This window comes from Bufo bufo, chromosome 4 (genome assembly GCF_905171765.1).
Source record: "Bufo bufo chromosome 4, aBufBuf1.1, whole genome shotgun sequence".
In the NCBI taxonomy this organism is placed as follows: domain Eukaryota; kingdom Metazoa; phylum Chordata; class Amphibia; order Anura; family Bufonidae; genus Bufo; species Bufo bufo.
Window position 1 is genome coordinate 23194161 of NC_053392.1, and position 26988 is coordinate 23221148.

The 26988-nt window shown below is 42.9% G+C and overlaps 2 long non-coding RNA genes across 2 annotated transcripts; one reads left to right on the forward strand and one right to left on the reverse strand.

The window, feature by feature from the left end:
• LOC120997066 lies at positions 1-26159 on the reverse strand. The gene is made up of 3 exons (XR_005778060.1): positions 26063-26159; positions 1124-1129; positions 1-12 (listed from the first exon to the last, which is right to left on the reverse strand). It is a non-coding gene; the product is annotated as an uncharacterized LOC120997066 (long non-coding RNA).
• Positions 1226-15870, forward strand: LOC120997065. The gene is made up of 3 exons (XR_005778059.1): positions 1226-1236; positions 1570-1575; positions 15677-15870. It is a non-coding gene; the product is annotated as an uncharacterized LOC120997065 (long non-coding RNA).
• Positions 26160-26988: the final 829 nt, after the last annotated feature.

A 26988-nucleotide genomic window follows, 5' to 3' on the forward strand; every position in this document is an offset into this window, starting at 1 on the left:
GACAAGGAACAGCTGAGGAGAAAGAGCTACGGATCCCTGAGTGAGCCAAAAGGGTTTGCAAAGCAAACCCAGAAAGCTACCACAAGGAAACAGCCCTATCTTACATAGAACGGGCAGCCAACCGCTGCAACTTCCTGACCCCGGGTATAACGGAGTCAGGCGTGGTTCTAGACACCCTTGTGACAGTACCCCCCTCTCTACGAGGGGCCTCCGGACACTCAGGACCAGGTCTTTCAGGATGAGAGGCATGAAAAACCCGAACTAGCCTGTCGGCGTTTACCTCAGACGCAGGAACCCACATTCTTTCCTCTGGACCGTAACCTCTCCAATGCACCAGATATTGAAGAGAGCGGCGGACCCGACGAGAATTAACAATTTTCGATATCTGAAATTCTAGATTACCATCCACAACAACAGGAGGGGGTGGCAGCGGTGACGGTTCTAGAGGTGGAACATATTTCTTGAGTAACGACTCATGAAAGACATTATGGATTTTAAAAGTCTGAGGTAACTCCAGGCGAAAAGCCACGGGGTTGACGATGGCTACAATTTTGTAAGGACCAATAAACCTAGGACCCAGTTTCCAAGAGGGAACCTTCAATTTAATATTCCTAGTAGACAACCACACATAGTCATTCATTCCTAGGTCCGGACCTGGCGACCGTCTCTTATCAGCCATGCATTTGTATTTACCTCCCATATTTTTCAAGTTAGCTTGCACCTTCTGCCATACCGATGAAAGAGATGACGAAAACCGTTCCTCTTCAGGAACCCCAGAAGACCCCCCCTCTTTGAAAGTACAGAATTGGGGATGAAAACCATATGCACCAAGAAATGGTGACTTGCCAGTGGATTCCTAACGACGATTTATGGCAAACTCAGCTAACGGTAAATATGATGACCACAACTCTTGGTTTTCAGACACAAAACATCTTAGAAATGTCTCAAGGTTTTGGTTGGTACGCTCAGTCTGTCCATTTGACTGAGGATGGAAAGCTGAGGAAAAGGACAAGTGTACCCCCAAACGGGAACAAAAAGCTTTACAAAATTTAGAAATAAACTGGGCACCTCGATCCGAAACAACATCGGAGGGGACCCCGTGAAGCTTCACGATTTCACTGACGAATACCTGAGCAAGAGTCTTAGCATTAGGTAGTGCGGATAACGCAATGAAGTGTACCATTTTGCTAAACCTGTCCACTTCTACCAAAATAACTGTTTTACCCGCAGACAAAGGTAAGTCAGTGATAAAATCCTTTGACAGATGTGTCCATGGTCTATTGGGAATGACGAGTGGTAATAGAGACCCTGCAGGACGTGTATGTGAAACTTTTGCGCGCGCACAGGTAGAACAAGAAGACACAAAATCCAATACATCCTGACGCAACCTTGGCCACCAAAAACGACGAGACAATAGCTCCAAGGTTGCTTTACTACCCGGGTGCCCAGCAAGTGCCGAAAAATGATGTTCCTTTAATAATTCGAAACGTAGGTTCAACGGTACAAACAATTTCTCTGAGGGGCAAGAGACCGGGGCGTGCCCTGGGCCTCTGACACCTTCCCCTCCAGAACAGAGTGTACCGCAGAAACAACCACTACTCTTTGAAGAATGGGTACCGGATCACTCACATTACCCCCTCCAGGGAAACAACGAGATAATGCATCTGCCTTGGTATTCTTTGCCCCAGGACGATAGGTAATAACAAAGTTAAACCTGGTAAAAAATAGCGACCACCTAGCTTGTCTAGGGGTGAGACGCTTAGCTGATTCGAGGTACAGAAGATTTTTGTGGTCCGTAATCACAGTGACGGGGTGGACTGCCCCCTCTAAAAAGTGACGCCATTCTTCAAACGCTAATTTAATAGCTAATAGTTCCCTATTGCCAATATCGTAGTTCTTTTCTGCTGCAGATAGTTTTTTAGAAAAGAAAGCACAAGGACGCCATTTACCAGGAGATTGACCCTGAGACAGCACAGCCCCCACTCCCACCTCTGACGCATCGACTTCAACAATAAAAGGCTGAGAGACATCAGGTTGGACTAGTACAGGTGCTGAGGTAAACCTCTCTTTTAGAGAGGAAAAAGCAACTTTAGCGGCGTCAGACCATTTTAGAAAAATCAGTCCCCTTCTTAGTCATGTCAGTAAGGGGTTTTACAATAAGTGAATAATTTTTAATGAATTTCCTATAGAAATTTGCGAAGCCCAAGAACCGTTGCAGTGCTTTGAGGTTCTCAGGAAGATCCCAATCTAAAATTGCCTGGACCTTCCTAGGATCCAGACGGAAACCTGAAGCAGATAAAAAAAAAACTAGGAATTGTATCTCTTGAACGGCGAAGAAACATTTTTCAATTTTAGCATATAATTTATTCGTCCGTAGGACCTGCAGTACTTGTCTGACATGCACCTCATGTGTTCTCAGATTAGTCGAATAAATTAAAATATCATCTAGGTATAGTACCACAAACCTGCCGATAAGATGACTAAAAATGTCATTAACGAAATGTTGAAAGACAGCAGGAGCATTGGTCAGACCGAAAGGCATAACAAGATTTTCATAATGCCCCTCAGGGGTGTTAAAAGCTGTCTTCCACTCATCCCCCTCCTTAATACGAATCAGATTGTAGGCCCCCCTAAGATCAAGTTTGGAGAACCACCTAGCACCCGCAATCTGGTTAAACAGGTCAGGAATGAGAGGAAGGGTATGGGTCTCGGATGGTTATCCGATTTAATTCGCGAAAATCTAGGCAAGGACGCAGGCCCCCATCTTTCTTTTTAACGAAGAAAAACCCTGCAGCCACGGGTGAAGAAGAGGGTCTGATGTGTCCCTTAGCCAAGCTCTCAGAGATATAATCTTTCATGGCTTGTCTCTCTGGACCTGAAAGATTATATAACCTGGTCTTGGGTAATTTTGCGCCGGGAATAAGGTTAACCGGGCAATTATAAGGACGATGAGGTGGTAACTTCTGACAACCCTTTTCAGAAAAAACTTCCTCAAAATCTGAAATAAATGTAGGTAGGGTAGTTATGGAGGCGACTAAGCAATTGCTATTTAAGCAATTTTCTCTGCACTGTTCACTCCACTCCAATATCTCCCTGGCCTGCCAATCGACCACTGGATTGTGCGCTACCAACCAGGGAAGACCCAGCACTACCGGAGTGGGAAGCCCCTCCAGAACATAACATGAAAGCATCTCGTTATGGTGGTCCCCTACCCGAAGGTGTAAATTATGAACAATGTGGGTGAGGTTTCTCTGAGACAGAGGAGCAGAATCAATAGCGAATATGGGAATAGGTCTCTGTAGCGTACAGAGAGACAAACCCATAGTGCGGGCAAAATGGGCATCTATCAAATTTACCCCTGCTCCACTGTCTAGAAAGAAAGAAATAGTCTCCGTCTTATCACCAAAAACAATAACCGCTGGTAACACAAATTGCGATGTACGTATGGAGGAAACGTAAACCCCCCGGCTGACATCCTCCACACAGCCTGGGGTTAGTAGTTTTCCGACGGTATTTTGTTTCTGAGGAAAGAAGGACAGACAATAATGAAATGACCCCTCTCCCCACAAAAACAAAACAAAACACGCCTACGGCGAGCCTCAGAAGGACGGACCTGACGAGTAGTTCCTCCTAGCTGCTTAGGCTCGTCTAAGTCCGTACAGACTAACTGCTGCTTGGGAGGGGTTACCAATGGTTCCGGTTTTTTCAACCTGCCCCTAAGGCGTCTATCTATTCGGATAGAAAGGGACATAACCGCATCAAGGGAAAAGGGGGTCTCATATAATGCAAGCGCATGCTTAACCCTTTCGGATAACCCAGAGCAGAACTGACTCCTGAGAGCCGGGTCGTTCCATTGGGTATCCGTAGCCCACCTACGGAAGTCAGAGCAATACTCCTCTACCGGCCGCTCTCCTTGTAGGAGTCTCCGTAATCTTGATTCAGCCAGTGGGACTCGGTCAGGGTCGTCATATATGAGACCCAAGGCCCCGAAAAACTCATCCACTGACCGAAGAGCCTGGGAATCAGTAGGTAAAGAGAACGCCCAGGACTGCGGGTCCCCCTGCAGCAGGGAAATAACAACCCCCACCCGCTGTTCTTCATTACCAGAGGAGTAAGGGCGCAGTTTAAAATATAATTTACAGGCCTCACGAAATGTCAAAAACTTGTCCCTTCCCCCAGAAAATCTGTCAGGGAGAAGGACCTTGGGTTCCGCAACAACCTGGTTACCAGTAGCAACCGCTGGGCTTGCAGTCAGTTGTAATTGCTGCTGTGCTGCTGTTGCTGGAAGACCGACGCCTTCAATCCTGCCACCTCCAAAGACAGGCCATGAAACTGTTTGGACAGAGCAGCAATTTGATCCACACTGGATTCTAAGTAGGTAAATTATTATTATTATTTTTTTTTACCTACACAAAATAAGGGCCAGATATAATGTAATGACCGGCGTCACGCACAGAGAGGGAAAAGGGAAAGCCCAGCCCAAGGGAGAGGGAAAGGTGGTGACCCCTGACTCACCTTGCGGCTGGCACCTGAATGCCCTGACGTCCCTAGACGGGTTCCTCACCCGTGCGGCGATCACGTGCCTAAACCCTGACTTTCCCTAAAATGTGCCCTAGATAGTGAACGGGCCGGTGGGATCGCTAGTCCGCACCACTCACACTAAGAGGAAAACACCAGGGAGAGGACAGACAATACAGACAAACACATACACCCAGGTGGGCGACCACAGCAGACCACAAAGGTCCAACAGGGATCCGGAGGGTAACGTTCTGGACCAACAACCAGAGAACGCAGCAACACAGCTCCAGAGGGTCAGAATAGAAGTCCAGGCAGGAAGCTCTATATCTGGCAACCAGAGGAGTGTGAGAGGGGAATATAAGGAGGTTGGGAGTGCTGGACAAGGAACAGCTGAGGAGAAAGAGCTACGGATCCCTGAGTGAGCCAAAAGGGTTTGCAAAGGAAACCCAGAAAGCTACCACAAGGAAACCGCCCTATCTTACATAGAACGCGCAGCCAACCGCTGCGACTTCCTGACCCCGGGTATAACGGAGTCAGGCGTGGTTCTAGACACCCTCGTGACAGCAAGGTAGTCTGCTGCCTGTCGGTCGAGACGCTCTCTAAGGCTGGATCCCGAAGGGCTGTGGCGATGTGTAGGACTGAAAAAGCTCTGCATGTCCTCCATCAACAACACATCTGTAAAGCGTCCTGTCCTTGCCGGCGTGGTCGTAGTAGGAGGAGGATTACTTTCACCTCTTCCCCAGTTAGATTCCCGTTGTGCTGTGACATCCCCCTTATAAGCTGTGTAAAGCATATTTTTTAGTTTGGTTTTGAACTGCTGCATCCTTTCCAACTTTCGGTAATTTGTAACATTTCCGCCCTTTTCTGCTTATACCGGGGGTCTAGTAGCGTGGCCACCCAGTACAGGTCGTTCTAATTCATCCTTTTTATATGAGGGTCCCTCAACAGACATGACAGCATGAAAGACCCCATTTGCACAAGGTTGGATGCCGAGCTACTCATTTCCCGTTCCTCGTCCTCACTGATGTCATTGATGGTCTGTTCTTCCCCGCAGCCACGTACAACACCACGGGTCCCAGATAGGTGACAACAACAAGCACCCTGGGATGCCTGCTGTGGTTGGTCTTCCTCCTCCTCAAAGCCACATTCCTCCTCTGACTCCTCTTCCTCATACTCCTCTTGCAGCGTTGCCGCAGTTCCGGCAAGCGATGATGACAAGGCTGTTTCTGGTGGTTTTGGTGACCAGAAGTCTTCCTCTTCACGCTCATCTACAGCCTGATCCAGCACTCTTCGCAGGGCACGCTCCAGGAAGAAAACAAATGGGATGAGGTCGCTGATGGTGCCTTCGATGCGACTGACTTTGTCACCTCCTCAAAAGGACGCATGAGCCTACAGGCATTGCGCATGAGCGTCCAGTAACGTGGCAAAAAAATTCCCAGCTCTGCAGAGGCTGTCCTAGCACCCCCGTCATACAAATACTCGTTGACGGCTTTTTCTTGTTGGAGCAGGCGGTCGAACATTAGGAGTGTTGAATTCCATCGTGTCGGGCTGTCGCAAATCAAGCGCCTCACTGGCATGTTGTTTCGGCGCTGAATGTCTGAAAAGTGCGCCATGGCCGTGTAGGAACGCCTAAATTGGCCACACACCTTCCTGGCCTGCTTGAGGACGTCCTGTAAGCCTGGGTACTTAGACTCAAAGCGTTGTACGATGAGATTCAACACATGTGCCATGCACGGCACATGTGACAACTTGCCCAAATTCAATGCCGCCAACAAATTCCTTCCATTGTCACACACCACTTTGCCGATCTCCAGTTGGTGTGGGGTCAGCCACTGATCCACTTGTGCGTTCAGGGCGGACAGGAGTGCTGGTCCGGTGTGGCTCTCTGCTTTCAGGCAAGTCAACCCCAAGAGAGCGTGACACTGTCGTATCCGGGATGTGGAATAGCCCCTGGGGAGCTGGGGGGATTCAGTTGATGTGCAGCCAGACGCCGCAGCAGAAGAGGACTCAGCCGAGGAGGTTATCGAAGAGGATGGAGTAGGAGGAGTAGAGGAGGTGGCAGTAGGCCTGCCTGCAAGTCGTGGCAGTGTCACCAACTCCGCTGCAGAGCCACGCATTCCATGCTTGTCAGCCGTCAGCAGGTTGACCCAATACGCAGTGTACGTGATATACCTGCCCTGACCGTGCTTTGCAGACCAGGTATCAGTGGTCAGAGGCACCCTTGCCCCAACACTGTGTGCCAGAGATGCCATGACTTCCTTTTCAATAACAGAGAAGAGGTTTGGGATTGCCTTTTTTGAAAAAAAAAATTGTCCGGGTACCTTCCACTGTGGTATCCCTATAGCGACAAATTTTTTGAAGGCCTCAGACTCCACCAGCTGGTATGGTAAGAGCTGGCAGGCTAAGAGTTCCATCATGCCAGCTTTCAGACGCCGGGCAAGGGGGTGACTCTGTGACATTGGCTTCTTACGCTCAAACATGTCCTTGACAGACACCTGACTGTGGGCAGATGAGCAGGAACTGCTCAAGGCGAGAGACGGAGTGGCGGATGTTTGAGAGGGGGCAAGGAGGACAGCAGTGGTTGACGTGGCTGAAGATGCTGGACCAGGAGGAGGATGGCGGCTTTGAGTTAGTGTGCTGCTCGTACTCATGTGTTGATCCAATAGGCGTTTGTGATGTGAGATCATGTGCCTTTGCAAAGCAGTTGTACCGAGGTTGGTGTTGGACTTCCCACGATTCAGTTTCTTTTGGCACAGGTTGCAAATTGCATTGCTGTTATCAGAGGCAGACACACAAAAAAAATGCCACACTGCTGAGCTTTGCAATGACGGCATTCTGGTGGTGGCAACAGCATGCGTTGATTGGCGTGCTGTCTGGCTGACCCCGGGTGCCGATAAATGTTGTCTGACTGTGCCACTAGCTCCTTGCGACGACCTCCCCCTGCTTCCAACTCGTCCCCTCTTTCTCTCTGTCTCCCCTTCTGAACTTTCCCCCTCTTCTTCTTCTCTTCGAGCAGGCACCCACGTAGCATCCACGGACACATCGTCATCATCAACCACTTCACTTGTATCTGACACCTCAGCAAAGGAAGCAGCAGCGGGTACAACATCATCATCATCACACTGTATGTCCATGTGTGTAATCCTGCCTGACTGAGACATATCCCTGTTATCTACATCCTCTGGCAATAATGGTTGCGCATCACTAATTTCATCCAACTGATGTGTAAATAACTCCTCACGGATCAAGTGAAGCAGCTGTGGTGGCTGTGGTGGTATTGGTGGTGGTGGTGGCGGGCGGGAGAGTGGTAACTTGAGAGCAGGTGACCGAAGCTGAGCTGGAGGAGGATGGTGTGTCAAGGTTCTTAGCGGAAGCTGTTGAAGATTGGGTGTCCTGTTTAAGCCAGTCAACTATGTCCTCAGAATTTTTCGAGTTCAGGGTACGTGGCCTCTGAACACTGTGCATTATTCCAGGACCAGTGGAAATCACAGCACCACGACCACGACGGCCCCTGTGGGGTGGCCTGCCTCTGCCTGTCATATTTTTTTAGATAAGTGGTACTATGCGTGCAATGTACTGTGCCACCCTATATAAGTGGTGGACAGTGGGCACAGTACAGTCTGTGTGGGCCTGACACACACTGGCTTGCAACTGCGATTATATCACAGAGAAAAAATAAATTTACTTTAGTTTTATCTGCAAGGTATTGTGACACCCTGTAACGGTATGAGTGGTGGCCTGGCCAGTGGCCACAGTACAGTCTGTGTGGGCCAGACACTCACTGGCTTGCAACTGCGATTATATAAAAAAAAAAAATAATAAATTGACTTTTTTTTTATCTGCAAGGTATTTTCTGTCACACCCTGTATGAATGGTGTGCACACAGTACTGTCTGTGACTGAGCCTGCAGCCTCTCACACACGGGCAGGAAACTGCAATATATATATATATATATATAAAAAAAAATAAAAAAAAGCAGACTGATGTATCAGCCCTGAAAAGGGCTTTTTGGGGTGCTGTCAGGACGCTGTCCTTACAGCAGATGAGTCTGTGGACACAGAACACTGCCCTAGCTAACGCTTTCCCTATTGAATCAGCAGCAGCAGCAGCACTGTCCCTCCTCTCACTGAGAATGCAGCTTCCGAATTAATCTAAAATGGATGCTGTCCAGGAGGTGGGAGGGTCTGGGAGGAAGGGTCTGCTGCTGATTGGCTGGAATGTGTCTGCTGACTGTGAGGTACAGGGTCAAAGTTTGCTCAATGATGATGTATAGGGGGCGGACCGAACATCGCATATGTTCGCCCACCGCGGCGAACGCGAACAAGCTATGTTTGCCGGGAACTATTCGCCGGCGAACTATTCGGGACATCTCTAGCGGTGGACTTAGCAGTGTAGGTGAAAGCGGCGGTGGAGGAGGACGAGGTAGCCAACACTGTTTTTTGGTTTAAATTTTTTTTCGTTTATTATTTTATTAGGGTACACCCCAAAACAGTGTGAAATATTCAAAATACAAGAATAAGCAATTGCGCTGTAGTATAACAATGGCTGGGTGAGGCTGGCATACATGTCTATTCTGCATAAGGTACGGACAAGTCCTGTGGGATCCATGCCTGGTTCATTTTAATGAACGTGAGCTTGTCCACATTGGCTGTAGACAGACGGCTGCGCTTGTCTGTGATGACGCACTCTGCCATGCTAAACACACGTTCAGACAATACCCTGGCTGCAGGGCAGGCCATCACCTCCAAGGCGTAAAGGGCAAGCTCAGGCCATGTGCCCAATTTGGAGACCCAGAAGTTGAAGGGGGCAGACCCGTCATTCAGTAAGTGTAGGCGTGTGCACACATACTGCTCCACCATGTTGGTGAAATGCTGCCTCCTGCTAAGACGTTCCATATCAGCTGGTGGTGCTGGTTGTTGTGGCATCCACATTTCGGCCATGCTAACCCTGCCTTCTCAGGTGCTGGCGGGGCCCAGCTGCATTGGCGACCTCTTCCTCCTCCTCTGCCTTCGCCTTGTGCTTCCACTGTGCCCCCGCTGTCAGGTGGGAATGCCACCAGCAGCGCGTCTACCAGCGTGCGCTTGTACTAACGCATCTTACGATCATGCTCCAGTGCTGGAATTTAGTGTTGAGCGCGAATATTCGAATAACAAATTTTTAGCTCGAATATCGCATCTTTGAGATTTCGCAAATATTTTGAATATAGTTCTATATATTCGCAAAATCGAATATTCAGATTTTTTAAGTTTTTTTTTTCCATCTGAAAATATATGATTCGTCCCTGCTTCTTGCTTGTGGGTCAATGAGTCATTGGCCCACAAGCAACTGAATTAAAGCTGGAAGGAATCACGTTTTCAGATGGAGCAAATATGACGAATATTCGAAATAAAGAATATATTGCTGTATATCCGTTTTTAGAATATTCGTCCTATTCTAATCTAAACCAATAATCTCGGTTATAATATTCAAGTTCACGAATATTACAACAGAAAAATTGTAATGGTTAATACGTGGGCCCGACCGCATGACACCACTACTACGTCACCTGAGGTGACTCACCTCATGTAGATCGCGACGATAAATTGTTTTCACTGGACTCTCCACTCCAGACACCGCTTTATAAAAGCCAAGGATGAAATCATCGTAGCCGTAAGTAATATTACAGTACTTTCGCATGCATGTCAGAACGATTATTATAAGTTGATCGAGTCTAGCGAAATATTCGTAAATTCGAATATTTCCAATATGAATACGAATTTTTTTTCTTATGAATTTTTTTTTTTTTTTTTTATGGTAAAAATAGATAATACAGATTTGTGCACTAAGTATTCTTGTTACTTCACAGCACTATGTTTGTAACCTGTATGTATGGACAACAGATCCATTTATATCACATGCACAGCACATAGCACCACCATTTTCCTGTCACTCAATATATACACCACACACTATATACGGTACCATACACTATATACCATACACACACACTATATACGGTACCATACACTATATACCATACACACACACACTATATACGGTACCATACACTATATACCATACACACACACTATATACGGTACCATACACTATATACCATACACAAACACACTATATACGGTACCATACACTATATACCATACACACACACACACACTATATACGGTACCATACACTATATACCATACACACACACACACTATATACAGTACCATACACTATATACCATACATACACACACTATATACGGTACCATACACTATATACCACACACACACACTATATACGGTACCATACACTATATACCATACACACACACACACACTATATACGGTACCATACACTATATACCATACACACACACTATATACGGTACCATACACCATATACCATACACAAACACACTATATACGGTACCATACACTATATACCATACACACACACACACACTATATACGGTACCATACACTATATACCATACACACACACTATATACGGTACCATATACTATATACCATACACACGCACACTATATACGGTACCATACACTATATACCATACACACACACACTATATACGGTACCATACACTATATACCATACACACACACTATATACGGTACCATACACTATATACCATACACAAACACACTATATACGGTACCATACACTATATACCATACACACACACACACACTATATACGGTACCATACACTATATACCATACACACACACACACTATATACAGTACCATACACTATATACCATACATACACACACTATATACGGTACCATACACTATATACCACACACACACACTATATACGGTACCATACACTATATACCATACACACACACACACACTATATACGGTACCATACACTATATACCATACACACACACTATATACGGTACCATACACCATATACCATACACAAACACACTATATACGGTACCATACACTATATACCATACACACACACACACACTATATACGGTACCATACACTATATACCATACACACACACACACTATATACAGTACCATACACTATATACCATACATACACACACTATATACAGTACCATACACTATATACCATACACAAACACACTATATACAGTACCATACACTATATACCATACACACACACACACTATATATGGTACCATACACTATATACCACACACACACACTATATACGGTACCATATACTATATACCATACACACACACACACTATATACGGTACCATATACTATATACCATACACACACTATATACGGTACCATACACTATATACCATACACACGCACTATATACGGTACCATACACTATATACCATACACACACACACTATATACGGTACCATACACTATATACCATACACACACACACACTATATACGGTACCATATACTGTATACCATACACACACACTATATACGGTACCATACACTATATACCATACACACGCACTATATACGGTACCATACACTATATACCACACACACACACTATATACGGTACCATATACTATATACCATACACACACACTATATACGGTACCATACACTATATACCATACACACGCACTATATACGGTACCATACACTATATACCATACACACACGCACTATATACGGTACCATACACTATATACCATACACACACACACTATATACGGTACCATACACTATATACCATACACACACACTATATACGGTACCATACACTATATACCATACACACACACTATATACGGTACCATACACTATATACCATACACACACACTATATACGGTACCATACACTATATACCATACACACACTATATACAGTACCATACACTATATACCATACACACACACACTATATACGGTACCATACACTATATACCATACACACACACACACTATATACGGTACCATACACTATATACCATACACACACACACTATATACGGTACCATACACTATATACCATACACACACACACTATATACGGTACCATACACTATATACCATACACACACACACTATATACGGTACCATACACTATATACCATACACACACACACTATATACGGTACCATATACTATATACCATACACACACACACACTATATACGGTACCATATACTATATACCATACACACACACACACACTATATACGGTACCATACACTATATACCACACACACACACACTATATACGGTACCATATACTATATACCAGGCATGCTCAACCTGCGGCCCTCCAGTTGTTGCAAAACTACAACTCCCAGCATGCCCGAACAGCCTACAGCTATCAGACTATAGCAGGGCATTGTGGGAGTTGTAGTTTTACAACAGCTGGAGGGCCGCAGGTTGAGCATGCCTGCTATATACCATACACACACACACTATATACGGTACCATATACTATATACCATACACACACACTATATACGGTACCATACACTATATACCATACACACACACTATATACGGTACCATACACTATATACCATACACACACACACTATATACGGTACCATACACTATATACCATACACACACACACTATATACGGTACCATACACTATATACCATACACACACACACTATATACGGTACCATACACTATATACCATACACACACACACTATATACGGTACCATACACTATATACCATACACACACACACTATATACGGTACCATACACTATATACCATACACACACACACACACACTATATACGGTACCATACACTATATACCATACACACACTATATACGGTACCATACACTATATACCATACACACACTATATACAGTACCATACACTATATACCATACACACACACACTATATACGGTACCATACACTATATACCATACACACACACACACTATATACGGTACCATATACTATATACCATACACACACACTATATATGGTACCATATACTATATACCATACACACACACTATATACAGTACCATACACTATATACCATACATACACACACTATATACGGTACCATACACTATATACCATACACACACACACTATATACGGTACCATATACTATATACCATATACACACACTATATATGGTACCATATACTATATACCATACACACACACTATATACAGTACCATACACTATATACAATACATACACACACTATATACGGTACCATACACTATATACCATACACACACACACTATATACGGCACCATATACTATATACCATACACACACACACACACACACTATATACGGTACCATACACTATATACCATACACACACTATATACAGTACCATACACTATATACCATACATACACACACTATATACGGTACCATACACTATATACCATACACACACACACTATATACGGCACCATATACTATATACCATACACACACACACACACACACACACACACTATATACGGTACCATACACTATATACCATACACCACACACTATATACGGTACCATACACTATATACCATACACACACACACTATATACGGTACCATACACTATATACCATACACACACACACTATATACGGTACCATACACTATATACCATACACACACACTATATACGGTACCATACACTATATACCATACACACGCACACTATATACGGTACCATACACTATATACCATACACACACACACACTATATACGGTACCATACACTATATACCATACACACACACACTATATACGGTACCATACACTATATACCATACAGACACACACACTATATACGGTACCATACACTATATACCATACACACACACACTATATACGGTACCATACACTATATACCATACACACACACACTATATACGGTACCATATACTATATACCATACACACACACACTATATACGGTACCATATACTATATACCATACACACACACACTATATACGGTACCATATACTATATACCATACACACACACACACACACTATATACGGTACCATACACTATATACCATACACACACACACACTATATATGGTACCATATACTATATACCATACACACACACTATATACAGTACCATACACTATATACCATACATACACACACTATATACGGTACCATACACTATATACCATACACACACACACTATATACGGTACCATACACTATATACCATACACACACACACTATATACGGTACCATATACTATATACCATACACACACACACACACACTATATACGGTACCATACACTATATACCATACACACACACACTATATACGGTACCATACACTATATACCATACACACACACTATATACGGTACCATACACTATATACCATACACACACACTATATACGGTACCATACACTATATACCATACACACGCACACTATATACGGTACCATACACTATATACCATACACACACACACACTATATACGGTACCATACACTATATACCATACACACACACACACACTATATACGGTACCATACACTATATACCATACACACACACACTATATACGGTACCATACACTATATACCATACACACACACACTATATACGGTACCATACACTATATACCATACACACACACACTATATACGGTACCATACACTATATACCATACAGACACACACACTATATACGGTACCATACACTATATACCATACACACACACACTATATACGGTACCATACACTATATACCATACAGACACACACACTATATACGGTACCATACACTATATACCATACACACACACACTATATACGGTACCATACACTATATACCATACACACACACAATATTTATATAGATTCTATTTTATGTCCATGAGCTTTCTTTGTCTCACCGTATTTGCTGGTTCATTTAGCGTTACCCAGGGTGCACCACGGTGATGCAAAGCAGCAGTACACCCAATACCGTACCGTCACTTCACTAGACAAGTACATCGCAGCTTAGCCGGCGAATATCCGATTGCTCCCTCAGACCCCACACACATAGAATCGCATTACAATCCGATCTTATAACGGTAACATTCAATCTAATATTTCCCCTTTAAAGACGTAACTACTTTTTGCAGGTTTGTTGAGGACATATGTTTTAAAATTTTGAATGTAAAAAATTGGAATTATATGCTTGCATCTTTATATTGCAGCGTTTGTTGGTGAGGGGATACGCCCTTACCAAGAGGAGAGTGGAGAAGCGCGCCATCCTGAGGTCTCTACGTGCGGAGTTATTTATGAAGTTTTCCTTGTGGCACAAATATGTTGAACTACAGAAGAAGTGGTGCGATCTGAAGAGGTTTAAACCCAAACTTGTAAAGGAGATGAGCGAACGATTATGTCCAGGTACAATATTTACATGACTTTTGTATCTCTCTTTACAACACTATGTAATGTATACAGGGTGGGCCATTTATATGGATACACCTTAATAAAATGGGAATGGTTGGTGATATTAACTTCCTGTTTGTGGCACATTAGTATATGTGAGGGGAGAAACTTTTCAAGATGGGTGGTGACCATGGCGGCCATTTTGAAGTCGGCCATTTTGAATCCAACTTTAGTTTTTTTAATAGGAAGATGGTCATGTGACACATCAAACTTATTGGGAATTTCACACAAAAAACAATGGTGTGCTTGGTTTTAATGTAACTTTATTCTTTCATGAGTTATTTCCAAGTTTCTGACCACTTATAAAATGTGTTCAATGTGCTGCCCATTGTGTTGGATTGTCAATGCAACCCTATTCTCCCACTCTTCACACACTGATAGCAACACTGCAGGAGAAATGCTAGCACAGGCTTCCAGTATCCGTAGTTTCAGGTGCTGCACATCTTGTATCTTCACAGCATAGTCAATTGCCTTCAGATGACCCCAAAGATAAAAGTCTAAGGGGGTCAGATCGGGAGACCTTGGGGGCCATTCAACTGGCCCACGACGACCAATCCACTTTCCAGGAAACTGTTCCTCTAGGAATGCTCGGACCTGACACCCATAATGTGGTGGTGCACCATCTTGCTGGAAAAACTCAGGGAACGTGCCAGCTTCAGTGCATAAAGAGGGAAACACATCATCATGTAGCAATTTTGCATATCCAGTGGCCTTGAGGTTTCCATTGATGAAGAATGGCCCCACTATCTTTGTACCCCATATACCACACCATACCATCAATTTTTTTGTTCCAACAGTCTTGGAGGGATCTATCCAATGTGGGTTAGTGTCAGACCAATAGCGGTGGTTTTGTTTGTTAACTTCACCATTCACATAAAAGTTTGCCTCATCGCTGAACAAAATCTTCTGCGGAAACTGAGGGTCCTGTTCCAATTTTTGTTTTGCCCATTCTGCAAATTCAGTGCGCCGATCTGGGTCATCCTCGTTGAGATGCTGCAGTAGCTGGAGTTTGTAAGGGTGCCATTTGTGAGTAGCTAATATCCGCCGAAGGGATGTTTGACTAATGCCACTCTCCAGTGACATGCGGCGAGTGCTACGCTGTGGGATTTTGCTGAATGAAGCTAGGACAGCCACTGATGTTTCTTCGTTAGAGACAGATTTCATGCGTCCACATTTTGGCAAATCCAACACTGAATCAGTTTCACAAAACTTAGCAAGCAGTTTGCTAACTGTAGCATGGGAGATGGGTGATCTCGTAGGGTGTCTTGCATTGAAATCTGCTGCAATGACCCGGTTACTGCATTCACCAGACATCAACATAATTTCTATCCGCTCCTCACGTGTTAACCTCGGCGACATGTCAATGGCTGTAAACAAAGAGAAACTTGTAAATAACTCATGAAAGAATAAAGTTACGTTAAAACCAAGCACACCATTGTTTTTCGTGTGAAATTCCCAATACGTTTGATGTGTCACGTGACCCTCTTCCTATTTAAAAAAACAATAGTTGGATTCAAAATGGCCGACTTCAAAATGGCCGCCATAGTCACCACCCATCTTGAAAAGTTTCCCCCCTCACATAAACTAATGTGCCACAAACAGGAAGTTAATATCACCAACCATTCCCATTTTATTAAGGTGTATCCATATAAATGGCCCACCCTGTATATTCAGTTATTCTGCTAATCTGTACAGATGTAGTTGGGATAACACACAACCTCTTAACTCATTGCGTTATCTAGAAACAAAAGCCATTGTTAAAAAATAGTGTAACGCATTTAATTGCATTTTGTTTAACCACTTCAGCCCCCCTAGCTTAAACACCCTTAATGACCAGGCCACTTTTTACACTTCTGACCTACACTACTTTGACCGTTTATTGCTCGGTCATGCAACTTACCACCCAAATGAATTTTACCTTCTTTTCTTCTCACTAATAGAGCTTTCATTTGGTGGTATTTCATTGCTGCTGACATTTTAACTTTTTTTGTTATTAATCGAAATTTAACGATTTTTTTGCAAAAAAATGTAATTTTTCATTTTCAGTTGTAAAATTTTGCAAAAAAAACGACATCCATATATAAATTTTTCTCTAAATTTATTGTTCTACATGTCTTTGATAAAAAAAAAATGTTTAGGTAAAAAAAAAATGGTTTGGGTAAAAGTTATAGCGTTTATAAACTATGGTACAAAAATGTGAATTTCCGCTTTTTGAAGCAGCTCTGACTTTCTGAGAACCTGTCATGTTTCCTGAGGTTCTACAATGCCCAGACAGTACAAACACCCCACAAATGACCCCATTTCGGAAAGTAGACACCCTAAGGTATTCGCTGATGGGCATAGTGAGTTCATAGAACTTTTTATTTTTTGTCACAAGTTAGCAGGAAAATGATGATTTTTTTTTCTTTTCTTACAAAGTCTCATATTCCACTAACTTGTGACAAAAAATCAAAACTTCCATGAACTCACTATGCCCATCACCAAATACCTGGGGGTGTCTTCTTTCCAAAATGTGGTCACTTGTGGGGTAGTTATACTGACCTGGCATTTTAGGGGCCGAATGCGTGAGAAGTAGTTTGAAATCAAACTCTGTAAAAAATGGCCGGTGAAATCCGAAAGGTGCTCTTTGGAATGTGGGCCCCTTTGCCCACCTAGGCTGCAAAAAAGTCTCACACATCTGGTATTGCCATACTCAGGAGAAGGAGTTGGGCAATGTGTTTTGGGGTGTCATTTTACATGTACCCATGCTGGATGAGATAAATATATCGGTCAAATGCCAACTTTGTATAAAAAAAATTAGAAAAGTTGCCATTTGCCAAGAAATTTCTCTCACCCAGCATGGGTATATGTAAAAAGACACCCAAAAACACATTGCCCAACTTCTACTGAGTACGGTGATACCAGATGTGTGACACTTTTTTGCAGCCTAGGTGGGAAAAGGGGCCACATTCCAAAGAGCACCTTTCGGATTTCACCGGCCATTTTTTACAGATTTTGATTTCAAACCACTTCTCACGCATTCAGGCCCCTAAAATGCCAGGGCGGTATAACTACCCCACAAGTGATCCCATTTTGGAAAGAAGACACCCCCAGGTATTTCGTGATGGGCATGGTGAGTTCATGGAAGTTTTTATTTTTTGTCACAAGTTAGTGGAATATGTGACTTTGTAAGAAAAAAATAATAATAAAAAAAATCATCATTGTCCGCTAACTTGTGACAAAAAATAAAAAATTCTAGGAACTCGCCATGCCCCTCACGGAATACCTTGGGGTGTCTTCTTTCCAAAATGGGGTCACTTGTGGGGTAGTTATACTGCCCTTGCATTCTACGGGCCCTAATGTGTGGTAAGTAGGTAAATGACCTGTGAAATCCTAAAGGTGCTCTTTGGAATGTGGGCCCCTTTGCCAACCGAGGCTGCAAAAAAGTGTCACACATGTGGTATCGCCGTATTCAGGAGAAGTTGGGCAATGTGTTTTGGGGTGTCTTTTTACATATACTCATGCTGGGTGAGAGAAATATCTCGGCAAAAGACAACTTTTCCCATTTTTTATACAAAGTTGGCATTTGATATTTATCTCACCCAGCATGGGTATATGTAAAATGACACCCCAAATACATTCCCCAACTTCTCCTGAGTACGGCAATACCAGATGTGTGACACTTTTTTGCAGCCTAGATGCGCAAAGGGGCCCACATTCCTTTTAGGAGGGCATTTTTAGACATTTGGATCCCAGACTTCTTCTCACGCTTTAGGGCCCCTAAAATGCCAGGGCAGTATAAATACCCCACATGTGACCCCATTTTGGAAAGAAGACACCCCAAGCTATTCAATAAGGGGCATGGCGAGTTCATAGAATTTTTTTTTTTTCGCACAAGTTAGCGGAAATTGATTATTTTTTTTTTCTCACAAAGTCTCCCTTTCCGCTAACTTGGGACAAAAATTTTAATCTTTCATGGACTCAATATGCCCCTCACTGAATACCTTGGGGTGTCTTCTTTCCGAAATGGGGTTACATGTGTGGTATTTATACTGCCCTGGCATTCTAGGGCTCCTAAAGCGTGAGAAGAAGTCTGGAATATAAATGTCTAAAAATTTTTACGCATTTGGATTCCGTGAGGGGTATGGTGAGTTCATGTGAGATTTTATTTTTTGACACAAGTTAGTGGAATATGAGACTTTGTAAGAAAAAAATAATAATATTCCGCTAACTTGGGCCCAAAAAATGTCTAAATGGAGCCTTACAGGGGGGTGATCAATGACAGGGGGGTGATCAATGACAGGGGGGTGATCAGGGAGTCTATATGGGGTGATCACCCCCCTGTCATTGATCACCCCCCTATAAGGCTCCATTCAGATGTCCGTATGTGTTTTGCGGATCCGATCCATGTATCCGTGGATCCGTAAAAAACATACGGACATCTGAATGCAGCCTTACAGGGGGGTGATCAATGACAGGGGAGTGATCAATGACAGGGGGGTGATCAGGGAGTCTATATGGGGTGATCACCCCTCTGTCATTGATCACCCCCCTATAAGGCTCCATTCAGATGTCGGTATGTGTTTTGCGGATCCGATCCATGTATCTGTGCATCCGTAAAAAACATACGGACATCTGAATGGAGCCTTACAGGGGGGTGATCAATGACAGGGGGGTGATCAGGGAGTCTATATGGGGTGATCACCCCCCTGTAAGGCTCCATTCAGATGTCCGTATGTGTTTTGCGGATCCGATCCATGTATCCGTAAAAAACATACGGACATCTGAATGCAGCCTTACAGGGGGGTGATCAATGACAGGGGGGTGATCACCCCCCTGTAAGGCTCCATTCAGATGTCCGTATGTGTTTTGCGGATCCGATCCATGTGTCCGTGGATCCGTAAAAAACATACGGACATCTGAATGCAGCCTTACAGGGGGGTGATCAATGACAGGGGGGTGATTAATGACAGGGGGGTGATCAGGGAGTCTATATGGGGTGATCACCCCCCTGTAAGGCTCTATTCAGACGTCTGTATGTGTTTTGCGGATCCGATCTATGTATCCGTGGATCCGTAAAAAACATACGGATGTCTGAATGGAGCCTTACAGGGGAGTGATCAATGACAGGGGGGTGATCAATGACAGGGGGGTGATCAGGGAGTCTATATGGGGTGATCACCCCCATCATTGATCACCCCCCTGTATGGCTCCATTCAGACGTCCGTATGTGTTTTGCGGATCCGATCCATGTATCAGTGGATCCGTAAAAATCATACGGACGTCTGAATGGAGCCTTACAGGGGGGTGATCAATGACAGGGGGGTGATCAATGACAGGGGGGTGATCAGTGAGTCTATATGGGGTGATCAGGGGTGATCAGGGATTAATAAGGGGTTAATAAGTGACAGGGGGGGTGTAGTGTAGTGGTGTTTGGTGCTACTTATTACAGAGCTGCCTGTGTCCTCTGGTGGTCGATCCAAACAAAAGGGACCACCAGAGGACCAGGTAGCAGGTATATTAGACGCTGTTATCAAAACATCCTCTAGTATACCTGTTAGGGGTTAAAAAAATCGCATCTCCAGCCTGCCAGCCAACGATCGCCGCTGGCAGGCTGGAGATCCACTCGCTTACCTTCCGCCTGTGTGCGCGCGTTCACAGGAAATCTCGCGTCTCGCGAGATGACGCATATATGCGTGACTCTGCGCAGGGCTGCCGCCCCGGAACGCGAATCTGCGTTAGGCGGTTTGGAGGCGGTTAAATAACACGTCTCTTAAAGCATCTGTGTTAAATCTACTATATCCGTATTTCATCCCTTTAAAAATGATTACTTAATACCCGGTGTGACACGTACAAAATAATCCGCTTACATCATACATCTCAACCTCGCTGAGATTGTATATATATAGTTATACACACAGCGCGTTACTGATGTATGATGTCACCGGATGATTTCATACGTTTCACAGACACACACATAGAAATATATATATATATGTATTTTTGTTTATATATACATAAAATGCAAGCATCATTCAGTATTTATTTGAAAGGCCCCGTCCATTTCATACATCCCCCTAGTAATTTGCATGAGATTATAAATGATATATATACAGTCCTGATCAAAAGTTTAAGACCACTTGAAAAATGTCAAAAAATCATATTTAGCATGGCTGGATCTTAACAAGGTTCCAAGGAGAGCTTCAACATGCAACAAGAAGAAATGGGAGTGAGACAAAACATTTTTTGAGTTTTCAATTTAATGAAAACAACAAATAAACTGAAACAGGCTGTTTTTCAGCTGATCAAAATTTTAGGACCACATGCCTTTAAAAGGCCAAATCTGAGCAAAGATGAGGATTCATTGTCATTTTCTGTCAGGTAGTCACACGTTGTGATGGCAAAGGCAAAGAAACTCAATTTTTTTGAACGTGGTCGGGTTGTTGAACTGCATAAGCAGGGTCTCTCACAGCGCGTCCCACCTCAGCAGCGATGGCGCGTTGTGAGAGACCCTGCGTATGCAGTTCAACAACCCGACCACGTTCAAAAAGGGAGAGTTTTTTTGCCTTTTCCCTTTTTTGCATTTCTGTTGCCCATGGTCAATATGAATAACACATGAAGGTTCTCATCTTAAAATATAACTTCTAATACAAAAGAGCTATAAGATTTTTTGAATGCAATTTAAAAACACTACTTGACACTTCGAAGACTGGATTTAATATTTAAGAGGGATCCCCCGCCCGCCTCCTCTCCTCGTTGGTGGCCAGTGGGTATACCAGGGTGTCAGCACATTGCTGACACCCTGGTATAAACGGCTGACATCTGTGCAGATGTCAGCCGTTTAACCCTTTCCATACCGCGGTCCGTATGGACCGCTGTATGGAAAAAGTTAACAGTAAGAGGGAGCTCCCTCCCTCTCCCATCTGGGGGCTGCTGTGCCTTTGCAGCCCCCCCGATGGAGAGGGAGAGAGCCCCCAGACAGCCCCCCTCCTTACCCTTCCCCGTCTGCGAAGGTGTGGTCACAACTGAGCAGACGGGGAAGGTTCCCATGGCAACAGGACGCCTTCTCAGGCATCCTGCTGTCCATGGTGCTGAACAGATTTGTGCTAAAGGCATAGATCTGTTCAGACAAAGTGTAAGTAAAATACAGTACAAAACACTATATAGTGTACTGTACTGTATTATGCAGACATCAGACCCACTGGATCTTCAAAAACAAAGTGAGTCTGGGTAAAAAAAAAAGTAAAAAAAAAGTAAAAAAAAGTAAAAATAAAAAAACACATTTATCACTGATTAAAAATGAAAAAAATAAAATTCCCTACACATGTTTGGTATCGCCGCGTACGTAACGACCTGATCTATAAAACGGTCATGTTACATTCCCCGCACAGTGAATGCCATAAAAATAAAAAAATTAAAACTATGAGGAAATTGAAATTTTGCCCTCCTTACTTCCCAAAAAAGGTAATAAAAGTGATCAAAAAAGTCGCATGTACGCCAAAATAGTATCAATCAAACCGTCATCTCATCCCGCAAAAATCATACCCTACCCAAGATAATCGCTCAAAAACTGAAAAAACTATGGCTCTTAGACTATGGAAACACTAAAACATGTTTTTTTTATTTCAAAAATGAAATCATTCTGTAAAACTTAAATAAATAAAAAAAAAGTATACATATTAGATATCGCCGTGTCCGTATCGACCGGCTCTATAATAATATCCCATGACCTAACCCCTCAGATGACCACCGTAAAAAAAAAAAAAAAAAAAAAAATTGTATACATATTAGGTGACAACCTGCTCTATAAAATTATCACATGATGTAACCTGTCAGATGAATGTTGTAAATAACAAAAAAAAAACGTGGCAAAAAAGCTATTTCTTGTTACATTGCCGCACAAAAAAGTGTAATATAGAGCAACCAAAAATCATATGTACCCTAAACTAGTATCAACAAAACTGCCACCCTATCCCGTAGTTTCTAAAATGGGGTCACTTTTTTGGAGTTTCTACTCTAGGGGTGCATCAGGGGGGCTTCAAATGGGACATGTTGTCAAAAAAACCAGTCCAGCAAAATCTGCCTTCCAAAAACCGTATGGCATTCCTTTCCATCTGCACCCTGCCGTGTGCCCGTACAGCAGCTTATGACCACATATGGGGTGTTTCTGTAAACTACAGAATCAGGGCCATAAATAATGAGTTTTGTATGGCTGTTAACCCTAGCTTTGTAACTGGAAAAAATATATTAAAATTGAAAATCTGCCAAAAAAGTTAAATTTGGAAATCATATCTCTAATTTCCATTAAATCTTGTGCAACACCTAAAGGGTTAACAAAGTTTGTAATATCAGTTTTGAATACCTTGAGGGGTGTAGTTTCTTAGATGGGGTCACTTTTATGGAGTTTCTACTCTAGGGGTGCATCAGGGGGCTTCAAATGGGACATGGTGTCAAAAAACCAGTCCAGCAAAATCTGGCTTCCAAAAACCATACGGCGCACCTTTCCCTCTACGCCCTACTGTGCGCCCGTACAGTAGTTTACGGCCACATATGGGGTGTTTCTGTAAACGGCAGAGTCAGGGCAATAAAGATACAGTCTTGTTTGGCTGTTAACCCTTGCTTTGTTAGTGGAAAAAATGGGTTAAAATGGAAAATTAGGCAAAAAAATGAAATTCTCAAATTTCATCCCCAATTGCCAATAACTCTTGTGCAACACCTAAAGGGTTAACAAAGTTTGTAAAATCAGTTTTGAATACCTTGAGGGGTGTAGTTTATAGAATGGGGTCATTTTTGGGCGGTTTCTATTATCTAAGCCTCGCAAAGTGACTTCAGACCTGATTTGCTTCTAAACTTCTAAGCCTTGTAACATCCCCAAAAAATAAAATATAATTCCCAAAATAATTCAAACATGAAGTAGACATATGGGGAATGTAAAGTCATCACAATTTTTTGGGGTATTACTATGTATTACAGAAGTAGAGAAACTGAAACTATGAAATTTGCTAATGTTTCTAAATTTTTGGTAAGTTAGGTATTTTTTTATGCAAAAAAATTCATTTTTTTTACTTCCTTTTACCAGTGTCATGAAGTACAATATGTGACGAAAAAACAAACTCAGAATGGCCTGGATAAGTCAAAGTGTTTTAAAGTTATCAGCACTTAAAAGTGACACTGGTCAGATTTGCAAAAAATGGCCAAGTCCTTAAGGTGAAATAGGGCTGAGTCCTTAAGGGGTTAACAGTGATTTTCACAGTGACCGGCCCTTTAAAAGTGAGCTTCACGGTGACCGCCCCTTTAATGTTGAGTTTCACGGTGACCGCCCCTTTAACAGTGACTGACGGTGACCGGCCCTTTAACAGTGATTTTCACGGTGACCGGACCTTTAAAAGTGAGTTTCACGGTGACCGGCCCTTTAACTGTGAACTCCACAGCGCCCGTCAGTTGGCAGTTAGGATTTAAGTTGAAGGCTGGAGGCTTGTATTGGCTAATGCAGTTCATTTTTTGTATATATCTCGGGAACGGTACGTCCTAGAGAGCTGAGACCCCGCAAGATTTCATTCCAGGTAGAAAGGAATGTGTATACCAAGAATCATTGAAATCGATTGTTGTGTTTTTGAGGAACATACATAAATGCATACATACATACGTATATATATATATATTCTTGAATCCCATGCCAATTGTAGGGGGGGATGTATGTAATGGTCGGGGAATTTGACCTGAATACTGAATCATGCTTGCAGTTTATGTAGCTATAAACAAAAAGACCTATATATATATTTATGAAAATCATCCGGTGACATCATACATCAGTACCGCGCTGGTATAACAATAAATATACAATCTCAGCGAGGTAGAGATGTATGATGTAACCGGAAGATTTTGTACGTGTCACACCGGGTATTAAGTAATCATTTGAAAAGGGATGAAACACGGATGTAGTAGAGAAAACACACATGCTTTATGAGACGTGTTATGTAAACTTAATGCAATTAAATGCGTTACACTATTTTTTAAAATGGCTTTTGTTTCAAGATTACGGGATGAATTAATAAATCTGAGAGGTTGTGTGTTAACCATACTACATCTGTACGGATTAGCAGCATAACTGAATATATACATTACTGAGTGTTGTAGAGAGAGATACAAAATTCATGTAAGCATTGTACCTGGGCGTAATCGCTGACTATACTCTTTCACAAGTTCAGGGTGAAGGCGTTTTAGGTCGCAAAATTTCTTTTGAAGGGCTTCCTTCTTGTACTTTTTCCTGTGCTTTAAATAAAGCTCGGTCCAGACAGACGTTATTATCACTTCTTTTTCCTTATGTTTCCGGGTGAGAGGATATCCCCACTCCAGAAAGCGCTGAAGGATAAAGATGAAAGCATATAATCCCCATTGTTTTATTATACAAATATAAAAAAAAATATCCTCAACAAATACGCAAAAAAGAAGTTACGCCTTTGAAGGGGAAATATTAGATTTAATGTTACGGTTATAAGATCAGATTGTATTGTGATTATATGTATGTGAGGTCTGAGCAATCAGATATTAGCCAGCTAAGCTGCGATGTACCTGTCTAGTAAGTGACGGTACGGTATGGGGTGTAAAGTTGTTTTGCATCCCCGTGGTGCACCCTGGGTAACGCTAAATAAACAAGCAAATACTTTTGGTCCAACAAAAAAACCTCATGGACATAAAATTAAATCTATATACACTGCTCAAAAAAATAAAGGGAACACAAAAATAACACATCCTAGATCTGAATTAATTAAATATTCTTCTGAAATACTTTGTTCTTTACATAGTTGAATGTGCTGACAACAAAATCACACAAAAATAAAAAAATGGAAATCAAATTTTTCAACCCATGGAGGTCTGGATTTGGAGTCACACTCAAAATTAAAGTGGAAAAACACACTACAGGCTGATCCAACTTTGATGTAATGTCCTTAAAACAAGTCAAAATGAGGCTCAGTAGTGTGTGTGGCCTCCACGTGCCTGTATGACCTCCCTACAACGCCTGTGCATGCTCCTGATGAGGTGGCGGACAGTCTCCTGAGGGATCTCTTCCCAGACCTGGACTAAAGCATCTGCC